The following is an 8,046-nucleotide window of genomic DNA, read 5'->3' on the forward strand; positions in this document are numbered from 1 at the left end:
AGCTCAACAGGAGACCTCAAGGGCCTGTAAATGGTGCCGGGGGAGCCACAGCTGGTCTCACTTGTGCCTTCTTACCTAGATATGGCCCTTTGTGAGGGAATTAAGGAGAATAGAGGGAAGCCTGGGAGAGTATCACCACCTCTCACACAGGTGACAGATCATTTCACAGAATGTCAGCAACCACACAGCCAAACTGAAGAGGAAGACAACCCCCAAAGATGGAACCAAACATAGGATCCTGTAAACACCTTCCTACACTACCTTGTTTATAGGTGGGAGGTCTCCAGGAAGTCTGTGGAAAATGCTTCTTATAAAAAGAACTGCACAGAATTTCAAGTGCTTACACCAAAAATTGTTTACCATTTCGTTCCATTCTTCATGAGCTTTCGAAAAATAGGCTTGCTCTCTGCATTTATGACTAAACTGAGCTAACTGACTGAGGAAACATGATTTTTGCACCTGTCATATGAGGGTGACAATGCCAGTCTAACAGGTTACCATGAAGACCCAAGACTTTATGTGTTGGTAAACTGTGCAGTGTGGGTCCTCACATATGGTGTAAGTAAAACGATCACTTCTTAGCCAGCCTCTCAGCAAGCTGGAATAGGGACCCCTGCCTTCAATGGCTGGGATTAAGCATCCAGAGGGGTCAACAAATGGTGACACTCCTCTGGGTCTATCCGACATGTAGCTGGTTGCTTTGGAAGTCATTTTTGTCTTCAGTGCCTATCAAATTCATATTTGCTGGGGCAGGCATCTGGCTTGTTGGGTAAGATGCCTCTCAGCGTGCCCACCCCTCATGGCCAGAATGTCTGCGTTTCAGTCTTAGCTCCATTCCAAATCCCATGTTCTGCAAATGATGGTTCCAGTACTTAGATGCCCACCACCGATGTGGAAGACCCTGGTTGAGTTCTGGGCTCCCATTTTAGCCTGGCCCAACCATGGCTATTTATGGCATTTAGGAAGTGACTTTGCAATGCTTTTTTTTGCTTTCTCTCACTCTCTTTCCCTTTCAAACAAAATATATAAACAAATGATCAAATTCCCTCTTTCTGTATCATCTCTGCTAATGTTGTACACCTTCCTAATTTATGTCTACCAATTCTTGCGTTATTGTCTATGTTTTTAATAAAGCCCAGTTGTATCCCAAGAGGCTTACAGCTGGATTCCCTGGTATGTGTTTAGATTTGCACTTAGCACAAAATTAATCCTATTCCTCTCCCACACTCACAAGTCAATTCTGATGGATGTTTGACAGAGCCACAGGTCCAGCTACCTTTCTAACAACTGAGGCTGACAGTCCTGCACTCTAGTTACCTGTGCATTGGAAAGTACTCCTCTGAAAGGCTTCCTGACACCTGCTCATCATCAGATTGCACCAAGGAAAACCAACTGCAAGCAAACCCACCTGGGGGCTTGGCAGAAAAGAGAATGAGACAAAAGCTTTTCTTCTGGGTTCATGTGGAAATGAACGTCATGACCGAGTGGAAAGATGCCGGCATGGAGCTTGGGCTCCAGCCTCAGCTCTGGCATTTGTACACTTGGCCTGAAGCAGATGGCATCCTCTCTTAGGCCTCTCCTGGCAGGGAAAGAGTGCGGTGCAGGCCAAGGACCATTGCTCAGCAGTCTCGAGACACACTAAGTCCCTGGGCATTCAAAGCAGGGCAGGGCTGTGCCTAAGGAAGAGGCGTGAGCAAGGCAGTACATGCTGTGCCCATGATAGCCTCTCCTTTGTAACTTTTCATGTATAAAACAGAGCTGTCTCTAGAAGGGAGCCCATGAGTTTTCTCCTCGAGGCTTAAATTGTAAACCCCAGAACCACGCTACACTCCAGGCACCCCACCTGGGCTTTCCTGCTCAACCTGGTTATTGCCACGGACACCTCCTTCAACACAATGATACATGGCCCTGGCAGGAGGACTGGAATGATTCTTGAGCCCTTTGCTTCATCTCTGAGTATCCCACCAATGTCCAGGTCATGTTTTTGGGTCACTGCAACCTAACAACAACAACAATAAGGACTTTAGACATGCTAATTGGTCGCTGCAAAACCTGCAGGCAGGACCCAAATGTTTGTGAACAGTTTGAATCTTACACTTTTCTGCTCCCCTAACCTAATTTTGCCTACTAATTTCTTGTAATGACCTGAATGCTCCTAGCTTCCGCTGGTCAGATGAGTTCCAAGACACTTATATAACCAGGATGAAAAAGATGCATTCGGGGGCTCTGATTGTTAAAGTAACAAAGCCTATAGAATCCTGAGGTTATTGCATTCTCCCAAAAGTACTTAAATAATAGCCTAAAATCTGAAGAATTACTTTAATACTTCAATAAAAATAACCCAATTCAAAACATTTTCAAGGAAACAGAGTTCTTTGCTCTAGGCTACCGAGTAATGGCTGAGAGGAAGTATATAGCCTGTCACTTCTGATTAGAGAACTGTGCCTCTGTGCTTTGAATGAGGGGCATGTCTGGTAATAGGAAGTGCAGATATTAAAGTTAATAAAATAATGTGGAATACGATATATATGAAACTTGACCAAGTACAGCACAGAGTCTAACATACATTACCCTGTTCAGTCAACTCCTGTGGCCCAGCATCTAATGACAAGCTTAATTTCTGTTTCCAATGAGAGCTAAAAATACAATTTCCAGATTAGACAAATATTTTATCCGACTCCCTAACACACGGAACCAAGAAGGGTTGACATGTCTACACAGATGCCCAGCGACCATGAGAGAGGATTACCAAGGTTGCAGACTGCTCTCAGCCTGCAAGTCTGGGAAGCACCGGCAGCTCTGAGGTCATTATAAAGAATTAGCAGGAAACACGGTGATGTGGAGACTTGAGGACTGCAAAGGGGCGAGAGTGGGTCCATTTCTCTCCCACCCTCCGAGGATCTCGGCTCCCTCTCGACACAATTAGGCCTCCCCACACAAGTTGGCATCCAGGCCCCTGCACGCCCATTATTGCATCTTTAATCTACAACCCCAATGCCAACCATAATGGTTTTGGGTTTTTTTTTTCAATACATTAACCTTCAACTTATATTTTCACTATTAAATAACCAGCTGGAGAACCTCCTGGAATTTTTTTTCCCAGTCACCTCCAGGAAGCCACACGGCACCCCCATGATGTGACCCTCTTAAGGGATTGAAAAGCAATTCAATGAGCTAATTTCAGTAAACCTAGAATTAAAGTTCTTGTTTCCATATTTCACTTTCAAAATATTTAGAACTTTGACAGATATGACATTATGTTTTCATTAAAACAGCTGATTTCAAAATGCTGCACTGTGCAGAAACGCCATAAACAGTTTATGATGAACTGCCACGCTCTTAATTAAAACAATAAATCCAACACACAATATTTGTGCAGCCTCCGGTCTGACCTTTGCCTCTTGCTATCCACCACCAAGCCGCAGCTGCGTTCGCAACGCCAGACGTGGAAGGTTTTAAAACATGATCTGAAAGGCACTAAAGATAAAATAAGAAAAAACGTACCATTAGTCTTCGCAGTTATGATTAATTCAGTTCATATTTTACAATCTGGTTATGGAGTAAAACTGCAGACTTTACATCAAGTATTTGCCATTCACTGTACCTAATGTATAAAAATGCTTGATATTTTAGAAAATGGCACCGAGCTAATTCACCACAACCCCATGAAGGACAGCAATTGAAATAATAAAAACAGAGAGCGATTTGCTATCCATCTGAAGTGACGAACAGAGCTCTCTGGATGGATGGTCAACTTCAGGCAATAAATATGTCAATTGCAGCCCAGCCGCACCATGCCACTCCTATCTCTGTGCTGCTGGATTTCAAATCAAAGTATTCGCTAACTCTCCCGTGCCTGCTCCAGGAGCAGGCAGCAAGGTTGTTAATTATAAGGATAACAAATTTGCTGCACTGGTCCAGAATCACCACACTTACCTGAATCCTGCTGGCTCCAGGTTGAGAAAATGCTCTAAATATTATCTCAAATTGCACTCCCTGAAAGTGGGCCTATTCTGCAGTCTCTAACTGGATGGATGGATGGTTGGATGGATGGATGGATGGATGGATGGATGGATGGATGGATGGATGGATATTAGAATGGATGGATGGATAGATTGATGGATGGATGAATGGATGGGTGGATGGATGGATGGATGGATGTTAGGACGGACGGATGGATGGATGTTAGAATGGATGGATGGATGGATGGATGGATGGATGGATGGATGGATGGATGGATGGATATTTTGGTGGATGCATGTTACGATAGTGAATGGAAGGGTGGGTGGATGAGGAAATGGACAGACGGATGTGAAGAAAGCACGTAAACACCAGAACAAAACTTTTCCAACCTTACTTCTTAAAGAAATAAGAAGGAAGCAATATCATGTCAATTCAATCCATAATGATGTTAATTGTTGCAGATGGTATATTAGTGCTTTTATTTGACCGGGAAGATGCTCTGCTGACTCTGCCCTCAGACCAGAGAGGGTCTTCCCAATAAGTAGATGGACTTGTCTGGACTATGGGATGTTGGACTCTATGCTTGGCAAATTCTTGCAGGGAGGGAACTTCAACTAAACTTGAACTATGGTTATGCAGCGGGGTGGAGGAACCCACCATGGGGGGAGGGCGGGGGGGAGAAGCCCAGATTCTATGTAATTACAACACAATGTAATTAATGAATAAATTTAATTAAAAAAAAAGAAATAAGAAGGAACATCCAGTCACCTCTAAAGATGTAGAGATCATACCACGTCTGCAGCAGACTGGTGCCCTGGGCACCTGTCTGCCCATTCCCCCTGACAGGAGCACATGCCCCCGAGCGTTTCCTGCAAGTCTTGCCTCACCTTTACTCCTCCTGTCACCACCCAAACCTATCCCACATTCATCTGACACACTCAGTGCACGGACTTGCGCAGGACCCTGTGCAGTGCAGCTTCTGAGGCTGGAGAGCTGAGGGTGGTAGATAAGCTGGGCTTCCTCCACAGGTCCTTATCCAAGACACAGTTGCAGCCCACCAGGCACTGAGAGAGATGAAAAACAGGGAAGCCATGCTCCCTGAGGCAACCACAAAAGCTTCACTCATCTGCAAGCCTCCATCTGGCCCACCCCTTCCTTTCTCCAGACACTTAACTTCCCTCCAAGGACCTATCCTGTTGCTTACTGTGCTCCTCTGTCCCTAAGCCTTGAGGGAGGCCAATGCTATTCACCCCTGCCCAGGGAACCTCAGAAGGCAGATTCCAGGCATGGATGCCAAGGCTGAATACTCAGAGCCTCCTCCCCTGATTTCTAGGGGCATGCCTTCACGTGACCTGTGGCTGGAGAGTCCTGTCCCAGACAAGCAAAAGACCTGGCAGGAAGCCTGGTCTCTGGGGAGCTCTGAGCACCATCCAGGGGCCCTGACCATAAGTGACTCTGTTGTAGAAGCCATCACCCAACATCCTCACTTTTTTTAGGAGACATCAGAGCTGAGATAAGACCCACCCACCTCCACGTTGTCACAAAATAGGACACCCAGCAGGATGTCAAGTCCTACTCCTCACCAAGACACTTGACCCAAGAGAAGCAGCCATGGGCACTACACACCTGCTGTCCCAACTCCTGTTCTCCAGTTGTTACCCCTCACCTATGCCTGGCAGGGTCATACTCTGCCAGGGTAATATCTCCTTGTGACCAGTCTGGTCCTCACTACTTGGGAATTTCCTCATTTTTAGAAAACTGGGGCCCCAGAGGAATAAACTTTCCTGCCTGAAGTCACCCAACATGTGAGTAGCACCCATTCTTCTGCCCTCACACCCTGCAAACAAACCTTCCTTGGGCAAACTGAGATTCCTCAAACTGAGGCTTAGGCTGGCCCACAGCTCTTTTTGGTGACTTTCATTTTTAAAGTCTATCAAAACAATACAACAAATAGAATCATATTCGATACCACCATGTGATTGCCATGCCAAGTTTGTGTTTTCCATTATGGCAGTATCACACACAGCCTGCTAATCACCTGGAACTATGCTATAGATTCACTGCGGCTGAGGGAAGGCCACATGGAACCTTGGACGTCAGTGCGTGGAGTCGTGAGTTCAGCAAGTAGACCCTACAAGACTGACCTGGGAGTTGTAGTACACCTGTGCTTTGTTGTCTTTGTTTCCATTGAATCACCTTCTCAGGTCATAGGGAGTCCATTCAGGGGTCCATTCTCTCTGGTCTCTTCCTCCTCTCCCTTGTCCCCTCCTACAGCTTCCTGGGTCTTTCCTACCCCCATGTGTCCCACACTGCAGGAGAAGCGACCAGACTTTCAGTTCCTGTGCCACTTGCAGAGTTTCAGGAACCACAGAGTCTTTAGACACTGGCAGGGACTTGTAAATCTTGACAGCCCCTCCAGACCAGATCTCAGATGTTGGATGCCAATAAATTATCCCCTCTAGATCGGTTCCACATCAAGGCATAAAGACTGATGCCATGGAATATCAGACACATCCTCCATCTGCAGCACAAGCATCCCATATAGGTACTAGTACAGTGCCTCCACTTCCCCTTCCAATCCAGCTCCCTGCTAATGTTTCACTCTCCTTTGGAAGATCTTTAGCCAGGAACATCACCATGGTCTCTGATGACTGGTCATGAGGAACAAAGTGCCAGACTTGGCAGAGGAATCGGGGATGGGGACTCCTTAGGTACATACTGAATACATGTGCATATTACATAACAATATACACGTCCACATAATGCATGGCGTAAATGAAGTATGCAGTATTTTTTCTTAGCTAAGAAAAGCATGCTACGTGCCACCCAAGTCTAGAGCATCCAGAGTTGAATCTTTAGTAAGCCCATGACCTACAGATGACATAGCCATGAACTCAGGAGCACCTGCTGCACATGGGGAGGGAAGAGAAAAGCAGGTGGAGGTGGGAGCAAGGACAGGGCAGTAAGAACAAGCACAGGATGTTTTCACGGCCTCCCATGGCCCCAGCTTGCTTAACACCTCATGGCCAGGACCCAGGGGAGCCTCGTTCCTCAAATGCAGACTTCAAAATGCCATACCGAGCCTCCCTGATCCCGCAGAGAACAGTCAGGTGAACCTGGAGCTGCCAGGAGCCATCTCCCACCAGTAGAGGCATGCACAGTGCCTCACCTTCCCTTCCCAGGTCACAGAGCAGGGTGCGGGGCCCGTGCCCTGGGATCCACACAGTGGAGGGCTAGTGTCACGGAGGGTGAAGTCGGGCTCCAGCAAGCACCCTTCATGGTCAACCACGGACCTGCCCTGCCCTTGTTTCACTGGATGAAGTAGAAAAGCAAGGACTAGGAGTGAGGAAGAAGGAGTTCTGGAGGAGAGAGAAGCGGCCGGTTCACTCTTGGGACCTCAGCTCCCTTGGCTTTCCCTTGCCTCTCCAGACTTCCACTCACTTCCACCAGGGGACACTTCAGTGTCAGAGGTGGAGGGATTGGAGGCTGGAAGCCTTGTCCTACTCTAGATTTCACCTATACTGTCTGTGCTTGCTTCAGTAGCACATACACTAAAATTGGAATGATACAGAGATTAGCACGGCCCTGCACAAGGATGACACACGAATTCATCTACCCCTTCTGTCTGTGCCTTCTATCCTGGGCTGAAGAGAGTGCCCCAACTCTCCCAAATCCACATTGAGACTCCAGCCCTACCCTCCCAAACAAGACGGTGCTGGGAGTGAGTCTTTAAAGAGTTCACAAAAGGAGACCAAGGTCATTAGGGTGGGCCCCTGGCTCTTACAACTGGTGTCCTTAGGAGAAGGGATGGAGACACACACCACAGAGTGAGGAGAGACCATGTAGACACAGAAGTGGAAGACAGCGTCCACCTCCGAGTACAGTCTTCAGAGCCCTGAGAAAATGCAAGGGTGGGCTCGAAGCTGTCCCAGCCGTGGCACTTGCATACCGCAGTCCTGGCTGTCTGACCCCCGAAGTCAAGAGCCAATCAGTGTTTCCTTGTGTTCAGTCGCCAATCCTTCCATCAAGTCAATCCTGCCTGCTCGATGTGAGGGGCCGTGAGGAAACCTGGAACTGACAGCA

General features: G+C 47.2%; 1 pseudogene; it reads left to right on the forward strand.

Moving 5' to 3' along the window:
• Positions 1–7,490: 7,490 nt before the first annotated feature.
• Positions 7,491–7,588, forward strand: LOC118757752 (U6 spliceosomal RNA; annotated as a pseudogene).
• The last annotated feature ends 458 nt before the right edge of the window (positions 7,589–8,046 follow it).

Source organism: Ochotona princeps, chromosome 16 (assembly GCF_030435755.1).
Source record: "Ochotona princeps isolate mOchPri1 chromosome 16, mOchPri1.hap1, whole genome shotgun sequence".
In the NCBI taxonomy this organism is placed as follows: domain Eukaryota; kingdom Metazoa; phylum Chordata; class Mammalia; order Lagomorpha; family Ochotonidae; genus Ochotona; species Ochotona princeps.